The 13,606-nt window shown below is 45.8% G+C and overlaps 1 long non-coding RNA gene across 1 annotated transcript in view; it reads left to right on the top strand.

Moving 5' to 3' along the window:
* LOC128895070 (uncharacterized) overlaps positions 1-12,571 on the top strand; it is a 78,339-nt gene extending 65,768 nt beyond the window's left edge. Inside the window, exons 2-3 of the long non-coding RNA XR_008461687.1 lie at positions 10,726-10,891; positions 11,907-12,571. This is a non-coding gene — a long non-coding RNA (uncharacterized LOC128895070). The remainder of the gene's footprint in view (positions 1-10,725; positions 10,892-11,906) is intronic.
* Positions 12,572-13,606: the final 1,035 nt, after the last annotated feature.

Raw genomic sequence — 13,606 nt, 5'->3', positions numbered from 1 at the left:
CGGCTCTGTGGCGAGTATCCCGCGATCCTCGGGAATCGAAGGCGGATGGGAACGCTCAGGGATACTCTCGAGGACCGTCGCAGGACCGCAAACGACGAGAGAAGGAGGAAAGAGAAGGCCGAAAGGAAAGACTTGGGTGCAGGGGAGGACCGTAAATTTCCGTTATGGGACTCCTCGTAAAGTCGGCTCCGACCGGCGCGATAAAAAGGCCAGTCCACGGGTTGCTGCTCCCGAGGATGACTTCTCCTGGACCTTTTTTCACCTTTTTCCCCCTCTATTTTTTTCTTCCTCTCTTTGATGTCCCCTCCACGAGCGAGAATCGTCGGGAAAACCGTGCGCGAGTAGAGGCGGCTGTCCTATGCTCAAAGATGCTGTCCTTTACAATTCGGGGGACACCTCGATCGGTAATCGTGACGAGAAGTGGACGGACGAAGGGGACAGGACGGGACCGAGGAACCGCTCGTTAAGGCAGGTTCGCTCATCGGCTCATAGCCAGGGCCCCTAATTGCCGCCGCCGCCGCTGCTCGCCCACGCGAAATCGCATCAGGCGTAAATACGGCTTAATGCTCTACTCCGCCCATTCCTCTTGTTCCGTGTCCCTCTTCTTGCCTGTTTCGGTCGGCGGAATTTTTCTACGAACGAGGGAACAGCAATTTAGTTTAAGATTTGGTTTAGTTGGTTTCGATATCTCTTTGAGTAAAGTAAAAGTTTTTCCCTTCTGACACGATAAGTAACTCTACAGATCCTGTAGAGTTACTTGTCATGTCCTTTTTCTTTTATCAACTATTCCCTCCGTTCCACGCCACCACCAAGGCTCTCAGGCTATAATCGAACTTTTCAATTCCAATTATTCCCAAAGTAATCGCGAATCAGTGGCCAACTATTTGAAACGGAGTATTATCGAACATGTGACACGGATCAGTCTCGAGCTAGAAATTTGATCAAATTTCCCGCAAAGCAATCGCGCGATAGATGTTTAAGATTGTCCGCATCTAACCGAATTCTCGAGACGTTTATCAAAATGGAGTCGTGTCTGCTCGTATTCTAGATAAATTCATCCGCGACGAGTCTCCTCTCTGACGGGAATTAATTTGATTTCGACATCCCCGGAAATATCTTGATCCCGATTCCGCGTCAGCTAACGGCTGACGCATTCGGTTATTTGCGATCCACCGTGGCGATCGTATTCTCAATAATAAATCACCTCAATTAGATTACCGGCGAGTGTCAGTTATCGAGAATGCGGTTATGTCATGACAGGTTGTCAGATTCACACAAATAACTCGACATCATTGATAAATTAAGCCGCGCACAGTCGTCCTGTGGATTCGGAAAATATCGCTTCCGAATGTTGTAAAAGCTAAGGAGTAATTTCAGTTTGCTATCCGGTCTGAAATAACCGTTTGCGATTAATAGCTTGTCAGGAATATGAATTCTTAAATACCAGACTTGAATCGCCTAAAATATGATTGTTCGCTACCGTTTCTTGTCGAGTTTAAGTCAAATATGGTTAATCTAAACAATTTCCAAAGGAACATCTACCCTTTTTTAGCGTTTCCAACGAAAAATTGTTCCATAGAACTATCGACTGCATCGAATCGCCTCCACAAATAGCAAGCGACTGATAACACGTCGGCGTCGCGCGGAAAGCGACAGGAACGATCGTGGCGTAATCGTCGAAGACTGGAAACGACGCGATTGGTCGGGAGGATAATTAAACTGGCCGTCGATCCATGCGACATCTTAGCACCCCGACAGTCACGTTGACGTCGAACACGATTTTGCGCTCGAACGGTTTAAATAATTCCCCGGTCGACGATATTAATTTCATGATTTCATGATTTTCTACGCGGGAAGCGGGCGTAACAAGTTGCCCCGGAGCACGAGCGAGGGTCGCTGACTTCCACTAGAAACGATAGGCCATGGTCGAAGATGGACATAGCAATGAAGTATATATTATATTATTGGAAGGAGGAATTCAAGAAAGATGATCGATTCTTATTCATTATACGAGGTTTTCGATTTTATTCGTCGTGTATACATAGATCTGTCACGGTTGGCTAACACAATCCACCGTAAATAATATAATTTTTACCAACTTTCAACCACTCTACTCTCGAGCGGCGGAGCTTATGATGTTCCTGGCGGCATCGTCGACGGATACGTCGCAGCGGCGAGTCGATCGATCATCCGTGGCTTCCATGTAAATCGATCGTTGCTGACCACTGCCACGAACGGCGGGAACGCCCGACATGGTGATGACGGGAGCACGACCGACGATAATTCCTCCCGCGCAGGCATCGTCGAGCGTCAACGAAGCGGTGCTTCGAAGAGACCGCCTACGTCGAGACCGGATTCTCTATTTGGCAAGTTGGCTGGGCCCCCTCTCGCGCGGCTGTACACTTCGATTAGGTTTACTTACGACCGATCTGCTAAGGGCACGCCGGGTTCCACGTCCGCGGGGTACCTGTCAACCGCTTCCGTTTACCACGAGCGCTCTTTAGTTCGCTCCGTGGGGACATCGATACGCGCTGTGTGCACGCTTTCCTGGTTCTCTGACAACATCCTCCGTACAGTGGCGTCGCGAGCAGCGTCTGCCAAAACTGGTGCATCCTCGAAGCGTGTAGATTATCGAAGGATCATCGAAGATCACGGCTCCTGAACTTTTAAAATTATTTGCCCCGTAAGGTTGGTATATTTAAATGAAAACTGTATTTATGGAATGATATAGAATCGATCTGGCTTGCTCATAATATTACATACACTCGAGATGGTTCATGAAACAATAGAATTTATCCATCGATGTTGAGAGTTAATCGTAAAAGATTTTGAATTTATTTAGATTATCTTCAGATGTACTACAGTTTTTTGTTCATCTATTACAATCAACAGAATGTTGGAGATCCTGATTAGACACTGCGACCTATTATTGTAATCGGGTGAACTATCGTTCTTGCTATTCGCTTTCAGCATTCAGGTATGCACTTCCAACGACGATACAGATGGAAAAAGCGCGATAGAAATCACGTGTCCTGGAGTCCATTCGCCATTCGCGCAGGTTCGTTCGAATTTATCGCCTGGTCGAGGCAAGCTTCCGGAAACGACCGGAGAACGATAACGAGATTCACGTAGCGGCGGATCGGGACAGCGGTACCGATCGATCGGTCGCCGTAAACGTTCGCCAACCGCCTCCTCGAAACGCGATTGGTAAAAACGCGGGGGACTTCTTTGCTACCAGTGGTCGTTTCTTGCGATTCCCGTGGTTGTAAAGGACCGAGTTAAACCGCGCCACGCACGACGAACGCCGCGCGTCTACGCTCCGGCTGCTAACCATCCAACAAACACGGTTTCCCTAAAGGGTTATTACGTATACATCCCTCTTGGTGGTTCTTTTAAGCGAGCTTCTTTTTGCGATATAAAATCCATTTACGCGGTAAAATCCAGCCGATTTTTCGTACGCTGGTTCAAGGAACGTAGCCCTTTCGTTTATGTCTTGCATTCTAAACGAGAAGCATTCGAGCGATGAAAACCGCGACTTTACGGTAATTGAATAGAAAATGTTGATAGTTTTAAATAAGAGTTGATCAACGATACAATTTCTACAATTTTCGCCAGTATTTTTCTGGATTGGAGGACCCTACGCCTAAAGAAAACCGGTATGGAACAAATAATCCGCTCGAATCGACCACTGGTCGTAAGAGTATTTTTACGAAAAGGATATCGACGAGAGCAGACAGTCCTGCGAGTGCGGTATTCCCGGTAGACGCGAGCCTTTTCCTCCTTCCGTTTTTCCTGCGCGGCCAGTGTCATCGGTGGCGGCGGTTTACGGACAAGGACTTGGCAAAGAAGCGAGCGCGTTCGAACGCAAAAGCGTTTAGGGCCGTTGATAGAGCGACCGATGTTTTATAGATTGGCCAAGGCCTGGCCATTTTAGGCGAACCACCGCGCGACGCAGAGGCGTTCCAGCTCCGCATCTGGAGAAAATCAGCAGGCAGGCGAGCTGCGCTGAAGCCAGAGACCGCTCGGTGCTCGGGACATTCCGCTGGTGCTCAATAAATGTCGCCGGGGTTTGACACACTCCTAATGGGATAGCCAACTGGTCGAAGTTGCGTGTGCGTTGCGTAGCTGCTCCCGATCGTTCCTTCCAGGGGCGTATCTACCAGATAGGGGCTATATTTTACTGGAGCGATTGGTGGTTGCGTCCAGTAACACGTCATCGATAAGACTAGGCAGTCAAAATACTGCGAATGCAAGTCTCGGATTTCTCACCTTTTTATCAACCATTTCTTATCCATTGTACATCTTTTTCCCCAAAAGTCTATTCATTACTAGTGATGCACACGAGACGAGACGAGACGAGACGAGACGAGACGAGACGAGACGAGACGAGACGAGACGAGACGAGATTTCTACGATCTCGATCTTGATCTCGAAAAATCTCGAAACATGCATATTGATCTCGAATTTATAAAACGAATTTTTCCGAAAACTATTTATAACCACGGCTCCTCGGCGTTGTCCCTGCTAATCTAAATCTAATCTCACTTTACACTTTACCCTTTACACTTTACATTTTTCCACTTTTCCACTTTACACTTTTGCACCTTACACTTACACTTTACACTTTTTATGTCTAAAGAACTTACTACAAGTTCGCAGCTATTAGCTCGGTATTACTCGTGACAAAGGCTCGTTCGTCACGAATAATACCGATTACCAGGTCTCACCACGTGGAGGTTGCTGCGACTGGAGACCCGGAGATAGAAGGAATCAAATTTCCTTCGATCTCCCTCTACATAGAGTATACATACGTAGATGCATACTCTATATAGAATTGACGAGCTTAATACTAAGTACGAAACCGTGGAAATCAAAGAAAACACAGTCCCTTTGTTTTCCAAAGTCTAAGTCTGACTCTGCCAAATAATTATTTGAACTAAATGGAAGCTAAATGGAAATCGCGACACGACGCGACCATGAAACTGGACATACTGAGTCAGTCCCGTTTCCTCCTGTTGGATCTGGACTCGAGAGGAAGACGACCGACGCCTCCGAACCAGTCCTCCACACCCTGCACCCCGTTGGGAGCCACTATAGGACCCGACTTGCACCCGTCTCACTGCGCTTTGGACTTACTGCACTGCGCCGGGAGCCTGGACTACACTAAACGTGATGCAGGAAGTAGAGAACCGATCCGGAGGAGCCGATTGTCTTCCTCTCGAGTACAGATCCACATGGAGGACGGCAACCGACCTTTCTGTCCAGTTACACAGTTGGTCACTTCACTTATCACATGAAGTAATAGTGACCGAAGTGAAGAACGAAGTTGCGAGTCCAATATGGACCTACGAACAAACAAAAGAATTGAACAAAAGATTAATAATTATTTGCCAGAGGACAGACATTCGTACACGCATGCCTTAAAACTAACTAAGATACATGCCTTAAAACTAACCAAACCAAACTAAGATACCCACAACCAATACCAAGCTACGATAACTAAGGGAAACTACACAAGCAAAGGTAGGAGGGACGCGAGACGCGGACGCGCGATCGCGAGATCCATACCGACCGAAGGATCGTCGAAGAATGAGACGCACCCCTCGTATATCTGTGTCGGTCAAGGGTCGCGGTTCGTACGTGCGTCTCGAAGTAGAGAAGGGGAAGGGCGAACAACAACCGCGTGACATGTCGTGACAGGTCGATTCGAAGGCTCGTTGAATATATTGAGAAAATAATTCGTGAAACATTAATATCACATCAAAATCATATTCCCCATCGTTGTTTAAATAATAAGTCTTGTTAATAATTAATTTAACTATTGTCAGAAATTAATATTTAGTTGGCCTAATCAACAGATATTAAAATATTGACAAATTTCTCACGATTAATGTCTCGAACGGATACTTATTCTGAACCGTAATTGTTAATTATGTTTAATCAAACACTGAAAGCAGAAGCGGTTTATAATATTAACAAAATTATATGTGGCATCGTTTGTTAGCGCAGCAGTCACGGCGTCATATGTGTTGGCGATCGACAATATAAGAAAACATTTTGTCGAGATCTCGACGAGATTTTGAACTAATCTTGATCTCGCCCAAATCTCGGCGTGCTAAATCTCGATATCGATCTCGAATGTTACAAGTAATCTCGAAATCGAATCACATCTCGAAATCGAGACGAGAACGAGATTTATCTCGTCTCATGCGCATCACCATTCATTACACACTTCCTCCATTTGCAACATCGTTGCTTTCAAAATTTTTGACGAATTCTACATCCGTCGCTCTTTTCAGACTTGCAACTTTGTTGGCATTTAAGTTCTCCGATTAGCAACATTGTTGCGATCAAATTTTTTTTGACGATTTCTATATTTGTCTCATCTCGAAAGAATGAATCAAAAGTCAATGTTTATTTGCTATCAACTCACTTGGTAGCGTACAACTGTTGAGAATTTAGGTTCCATCTTGGACTTAGAATTTAAAATAGCACAATCCATTTAAATTCACTCTAGCCTATTCCAGAGCACATTTTCCCAACGAAGAAGAAGTAGCCGTGACTGGTCAATTGTTCGAGGTAGTCGACTGGTAAAAGGAAGCCACCAGGCTCGAGTCTCGGTCCACTAAACCGTATCCTCCGTTCGAGAAAGTTCACACTCTCCCAGCGAAAGCATTTGTCCATTATTTCGGTCGAGCTGCTCGCGATCAAACGAAGATCTTGTCCGATTTCCTAGTTTCTCTCTCGTTTTCTGCTAACCGCAAACGATCGTACGATCGTCTTTCGAGCAAAGAATGTCGAATATATCGATAGCGAAACGAGAGAACGGAAGGTGTTCCACGGAATGCAACCATCGTTGGGGATCCAGCGTCTAGACGTCTCGACGCGATGGTAGGCGAGTTTCTAGCTACACTGTTCCGCGAAACGGGCAATTCGAAGTCGAGCTTACGGTTCAGAGAAAAAGCGTCTATGCGCTCGTAACTCTAGTCGAGAGATGGAAAGGATAGGCCTCGCTTTATCGCCTGGGATTTTCCCATTAATTACTGTCCACGTCGGCGAGAAGCAGACCGAGAGGAAGCGTGCAGCTCTCGTCTTGTGCAAAAAGTGCGCTGGTGCGAGTGGGACGCCGGCGCCGGATCGCTACGATTTATTGCTAAATCGTGCAAAACTAATAACGCTCCCCTCGTCCTTTCGTTCCAATCGACCTCTTACACGCTTCTGGACTACCTCTATTTCTCTCTCTCTCTTTCTTCGCTCCGCAGTCAGGGCAGGAGACGTTCTCCGTGTGTATACGAATACGATACCAGATTGATCATGATAATTATCGGTCCGCAAATCGAGACTCTTATTTACAAATAAAGACGCAGGCCTGTTACGCGGTTTTGTCGCGGTTTCCCAACGCGTGCCCCAGCTTCACGGAAACGGAAAGCTGCGCGTCATACCTTACAGACAGAGATAGATTGGCTACAGTTTCGTAGACTCTGAATGTAACCTGTAAATTAATGGATAACATCTCATTCGTAATAATAATAATCACCGTACGAGTCGCAAACAATTTTCTATATTGCGTGTCAAATTTTCCAAACAGTGACACAGCTTGAGGCTGTTTCAGCACGATTGTTCTCGATGGAAGGGCAACTTCCCTGAAAGTTTAATCAACACCTTTCGGTCGCCGATCCCGCCCGCATTCTCGGAATGTACGTGCGTTCTCGTGGGTCGCTCGACGCGCTCGTTTTCTCCGCTCTCGAACGACGATGGTCCCTGTTTTATTCATCACACCGCGAAACCTTTTTCCCGGGAACGCAAGGATCCCAGGACGAGGATCGAATGTCCAACCTCTTCGTCTGCAGGCGACTCCGCGATCCTTGGACGTTTCTCCCGCTCTGTGGTCTGGAATACGCGCAAACGAAACGTAAATACGCGCAAAGTGGAGGGGATAACAGAAGGTAGACCAGGGATGCGCAACACAAGGCCCACGGAATGACTTAACGTGGCCCGTGACCTAATTACAACGAAAATTAATGCACACGAATGTATTGTTCGAGAGAAACAATAGATATAACGAATATTTAATTCAAGATTAGATGAGTTACGATTCAATTAGCGTGCTCAAAGAATACGGTACTCTTTGTGTCATCGGATGTTGACTCGAATGATATGGTTAATGTTATCGCGCATAGATTTCATTTCTTCCAAAAACGATAGAAAAATGAGAAAGTTGATCGGAATTATAGTACCTTTGAAGTTGTGCACCCCTGAGGCAAAGGAAGATTCGCGGTTAGGTTCGCATAGCTCAAACGTATTTCTCCGTGAATCGTCGGCGTTCGTCTCGCTGAAGGGAGGATTTATTCTTCGTCGATTTACAATGCTTTATGGTGTCGGTCTCGCTGTTTCAACAAATAATTGCCAATTAAACGTTCCGCGCATCGATCGTTCGAGGCTACCCGTTGCGAAACCGCGGATATCCTTCCTGTCGAGGGAGCTGCTCGTTCTCCGTACATCTTCGCGTCGATTCGTAATTTTGCGTGGATCGGGTTCACTCTTCCTTTAATACTTGCGTAATCTGTAGTCATGCCTTTGAAAATATTTGCAGTCCAGAATAGATCAGACTTCCGACACTTGATCTCCTAACTGTGTACCTAACTTTGACAACGGTTCGCAGTCCCATCCCTCGATGCTGCACCACCTCGAAAGTAACAACCACCTCGAATTGGAAACGGCCAGATAAAAGAGAAAAGCATGCGGTGGCGGTGCTCGTTTCTAATTCGCGTTGAAACCCAGACGAGGAGATAAATTTTCGAGCAGTTCGATCACGATCGTCTCGGTGTGCGAGCGGCGTGTCCCGATGCGGCGGCGCGAGAACGACCAAAACGCCCCCGTTTCATTGTCTAGCGGCGGCCAGAATACAATAATCGCGGCTGCCTAACATGAATAAATGTATTTACGATTTGACGTAGGTGTGCCCGCATACCCAGCCCCTGGCAAAAAATCGAAACGAGCCCGTGGTTGGATTCCGCAGTTGGAACGACCGAGCCGCGTCTTCTTCCTTCGCCTCGTTCGAGGAAACGCGCAGACTGAGGACGAGTTTCGTGGATGGAGAAAAAAGAATTCTGAGTCCGTCAGCTTTTGCAATTCTCTTGAACCTGTGCAATCGCTCCTAACCATCTGTACTCGACGGGCGCTAAGATGGCACGTTTAGTCGGTAGAACTTTGTCAATTTTTGAGAAATATAATTAAACAGAGTAGCTTTCAGGGTTTTCGAGGGTAGTTTTCACTTACATTAAGTAGCTGATGTGTAAGCTCGTGTGTTCCTTTGTCGACTGGAGTTATTACAATGGTAAGGATCGAAATTCAGGTTCGTGTAATTTAGTGGAGGCTGCGGAGTTGGATGGGAGTTTCTGTAGACAGTGTTTGATAGATGTTACAGGGGCAGGTCCGAGTCGAATGTGTTTCTACACATATTTGGAACAACCGTCGACGGGGTTGCTGTTCATTGTAGTATATCAGTCGTTACCCGAGTACCTTGCAACAAATGTTAAAGTAGGTCGACGGGAAGTCGAGACCCAAAGAGAACTCGTGCTGCATTTTAGCCAGTGGATCCCGTCAGTTCCTTCCTAAGAATAACCTTACCTAATCGTATTTTCACCTTTCACGACTGTTTCCATCGACGTTGCAATAAACTCCAAGGCGATTTGCACGAGCAGGTAAAGGCGGTTTCGTTTGCTGGTCGGACATCGAGGCACCGGTGACGGTTGGAGAGTGGTCGGCGGCGGTGGTCGACGCTTACGTCCTTACTGCTTCGTTTCTGGCGCGTCTTGGCAAGAAAGGTGCTCCGAAAGTTTATGGCCGCGGAGAGGAAGTGAAGGAGATATATGCGCGCCACGCCGTACACGGGGATGCACCGTGTGTATGCAGACGCGTGCAACGCCGGCAGAGGTACTTCCACGTACGTCCGAATGGACCGTCGAATAAATATAATGCCTGGCGTGGGCGGCCATTGTTCGCGAGCGTAAAGTTGAAACGCGCGAGAAACCAAACGTAAATCGAAGATTTCGAAGTTAATGGTTAAACGAGAGGTGCCTTTCGTGGGAAGATCTTCCTCGTGCACGACTTTGTCCGCGTTGCCCATCTCGATCCCAAAAATCAGGTCATTTTTCAGATATGTTTATCGTAGTTTTAGAAAAAGGAACCAGATGGAGAAACTAGACCGATTGTCAGTGCGCTTTAGTTTGCAAAGAGTGTGGCTGTTTGGTGCACGAGTTATCTCTACAACGTCAGAATCTGGATTCTGCGGAGCAACTGTGCGAAGTTTGTAAAAAGGTAATCAGTTGTACCGTTTATTTAAATGGTACACGATTGCTTACACAGAGATGTTTCTCGTTACGTTAACACTACGTATACAATGCAATCTGCAGGATCCTTGAATTTGTTAAGCTTAGCCATTGGTTCGAGATGAAGATCAGGAAATCGCGTCAAAGACTATTCAAGTCTTTTCACACTAATCAGGCGTTGAAACATTATACATTCACACCACAATTATTGCCACAAATCTACTACCACCATCCCCTAACTTATATCCTTCGAGAAGCGATGCCAAAAATAAATACAGCATCGTTGCAATTGTGTTCACCCAATGGGGATTCAATTTCCTAAATTACCTTATTTTCAAGATGAAAACCCCGCTAAAAGCTCCGAATAATTCGAAGTTCGATGTCTTGGCTTCAGGGCTCGGAGCAATCCATCTCGAAGGATCAAACAACACCGGAACACGTTCGATCCTCGCTGCAAAGCTGTCGACGCCGGACTTCGATGGTTATGAATGGCGCAAGGTGGATCGAGCCAGGAAACGAGTACGAAGAGGAGCATCCATCGGCTCGTTAGACGGTCCCGGGTAAGTACACGTGTCCACACATGCGCGGTGCACGTGTGAGAACTGCTAGACGACCTCGGAGGCCGCGTACGTGTAACGCACGGGGATCCCCGTGCTGCAGGGAGCCGCTTATTACCGATGCGAAATCAATTTCAATTTTGCGCAGCTTCACCACCTGCGAGCTCGTTCGCGGACCCAACAACCTCTCGCGTCTCGCTCCGAGATTACCTGGCAACTGACTTGCGTGCATCTACGTGTACCTGGCGCGATAAGTGCATTAACCCATGCATCCAGGACACTTGGATGCCGTGTTTAGAACGTTCATCTCAAGGTCGAGATGGAGGATACTATTTAGCGAAGACTAAAGGGGATCTCGATCGAGAATGTCTAATTTTGGTGGAACTTGACGCATCGATGGTGATCCGAGACAGGTGGAAAACGCAATGATTTAGCGAGTAGCAACATCTTGATCTCTTTACTAACCTCAAAAATCTTAGATGTTTAGAAAATTTATAGCGTGATAAATTTTATGCTAAGTCGACGCCAAGTTCTTATCGTATAACACGCCAGGTTGACATTTGAAAATGAAATATCAAGCATAACGAGTAATCGTTTATAATGACATCGCTCTTAATAATACCAACTATCAGTCACACTGTATGGTTTCGAGATAGCAAACATTATGCGAGTACACAGATAAGATAAATGTGCGCGACTCGAGGGGACAGACTCGTAACACCCGGCTAATGCGAGTCTCTTACCTATAGCAGTTAATCCAGATTCATAGGAATTATATAAGTTAAACGAAAACGTTGAGTATTTCGTGGGTAAAACTCGGTGAGACAGAACACTAGTCGGTAACACGGAGCACTCTGTAAGTAACACAGGCACGTTCTGCGTTACCGAGTACATGTAATTGGTAATGTAGAGTTCTCTATAGGCAACACTAAGCAACGTATCTACCTACAGAGTAGTCTGTATTATCGCCTGGGTCTGAAAATAATAATCTAAATTGTTTGGCAATTTGTTGTTGCAGCTAAGGGGTTAATGGAGGCTAGAGCAAGGCTCGTACGCGTTGCGAACGGTACCACCGCGATCAACGGCGTTCAACTCGCCGGAACCAGAGGGATGAGGCTGGCCGAAGCAGTTATAGAAGCGTAGCAATCGCCACGAAGGAGGTGAAAGAGGACGAGACGGTGGCCGGTGTATCTGCACCAGGTTGATTGAGGCTCGTGGGTGGCCCTGGCGTCGACGCTACCCGGTAATGCCCCCTAATCACGGCTGGCCATTCACCATTACGGTGAAATGCGATTTTGAGCGATACCAGGAGCACCGAGAACGGTGCAATTGCGCGCTGCTTTGTGTACTCTGCTATGCGGATGAGAAAAACAGGAAATTCGAACGATGCGTGGAAAAGCAACCAGAACCGTCGTACTTCTACGAATAAGCTGAAAAAGGTGACAGGTTAGCCAGAATTGCGTTAAACTTATGATGACGTGACGTCAAAATGACTTTACGCGTTTGAAGTATCTGCGAATGTTCTTTCTAGGTTCGACTCGATGATACATGAAGATGTACCATTCGTTATATAATTTATCGGAGGAAATCTTTTTTTTTTTCAGTTTTTTCGAAACCTTGTATTAAAAGATGAACAATCATATAAGTGTATTAAAAAATTGAAGATATTTCTAAAAACGATCACGTATTTTAGAAACTGACTTTGCCTTTTTAAAATGTGAATACATGGACCACAGGACCCTTGAATGAAATTTGGGACTTGGCGTGTATACAAAGTAACATCAGGGTGGGCCGCAATGACGACACGCTTCCGCGGTAATGGATTCAGTTCACGATCGAACGTGTAGTTTTTAAGTGCGGACATCGATAGCGCAGTAATGACGGTAATGATAATGATGCTTCGGATAACGATCGGTGAAAACAGAAATAAAGCAGCGTGGAATATCGACGTGCATATAATAAGGGAAGCGTGTTTGCTCGTTTTTCGGTACGGAACGAGGTATTTATAGCGGCTGTTCCGTTCATACTTGCCCCGTGCAAGATGATCCTAGCTAGAAAAAGTCCTGTTTGCAACATTAATTTCTCGTGAACGTGCACCGGTACTATTAAAAACCTACGAATACGTTTTTGTTCCTTCGAACGAGTTCCCGCGTTATCCGTAACCCTCCATTTTATTTCTGGTGCTTGTATCGCGTGGCTATCAACCGGAGTATCGTTACTTTCTCATAGTTCACTGCTTTTCCTACCATTATTTTTTACAACAATATATCTTCAATTTTATTTGATATTTCATTCATTTGATTATCTTCGAATTTCTCTAGGAATGCCATCGATATCTCGATGGGAAATCTTGAATCACAAAGGGTTTTAGAATTTTATTTTTTTTAAATTAGACACGCTTACTATCACCAGAACTTTAAATTAGAATTAAAAAACAAAAAAAAAAAAAATGATTACATTCCGTACCATCTCTAAACTTAAAAATATCAAGACTCATGTCACAGAGGTCTCCCAAGTTTTCCTACGTGAAAAAAAAAAACTCTTCAACTAAAAAATTTCAGGAGAATCGTTCTTAAAAGTACATAATCGAACATACCAGCTCATAGTTACGAATCCCTGCGTCAATTTGTTTCTTGTTCCCCGCGAACGCGTTACGAAATAGGGAAATAACCGCGGCGCGTATTTACGTGCGCGCACGGTGAACGTCATCAATGATGA

The sequence above is a fragment of the Hylaeus anthracinus genome, unplaced genomic scaffold, assembly GCF_026225885.1.
Source record: "Hylaeus anthracinus isolate JK02 unplaced genomic scaffold, UHH_iyHylAnth1.0_haploid 4, whole genome shotgun sequence".
Taxonomy (NCBI): Eukaryota; Metazoa; Arthropoda; class Insecta; order Hymenoptera; family Colletidae; genus Hylaeus; species Hylaeus anthracinus.
The sequence above is the reverse complement of the archived record's forward strand: the minus strand, read 5'-3'. Positions and strand labels throughout refer to the sequence as shown.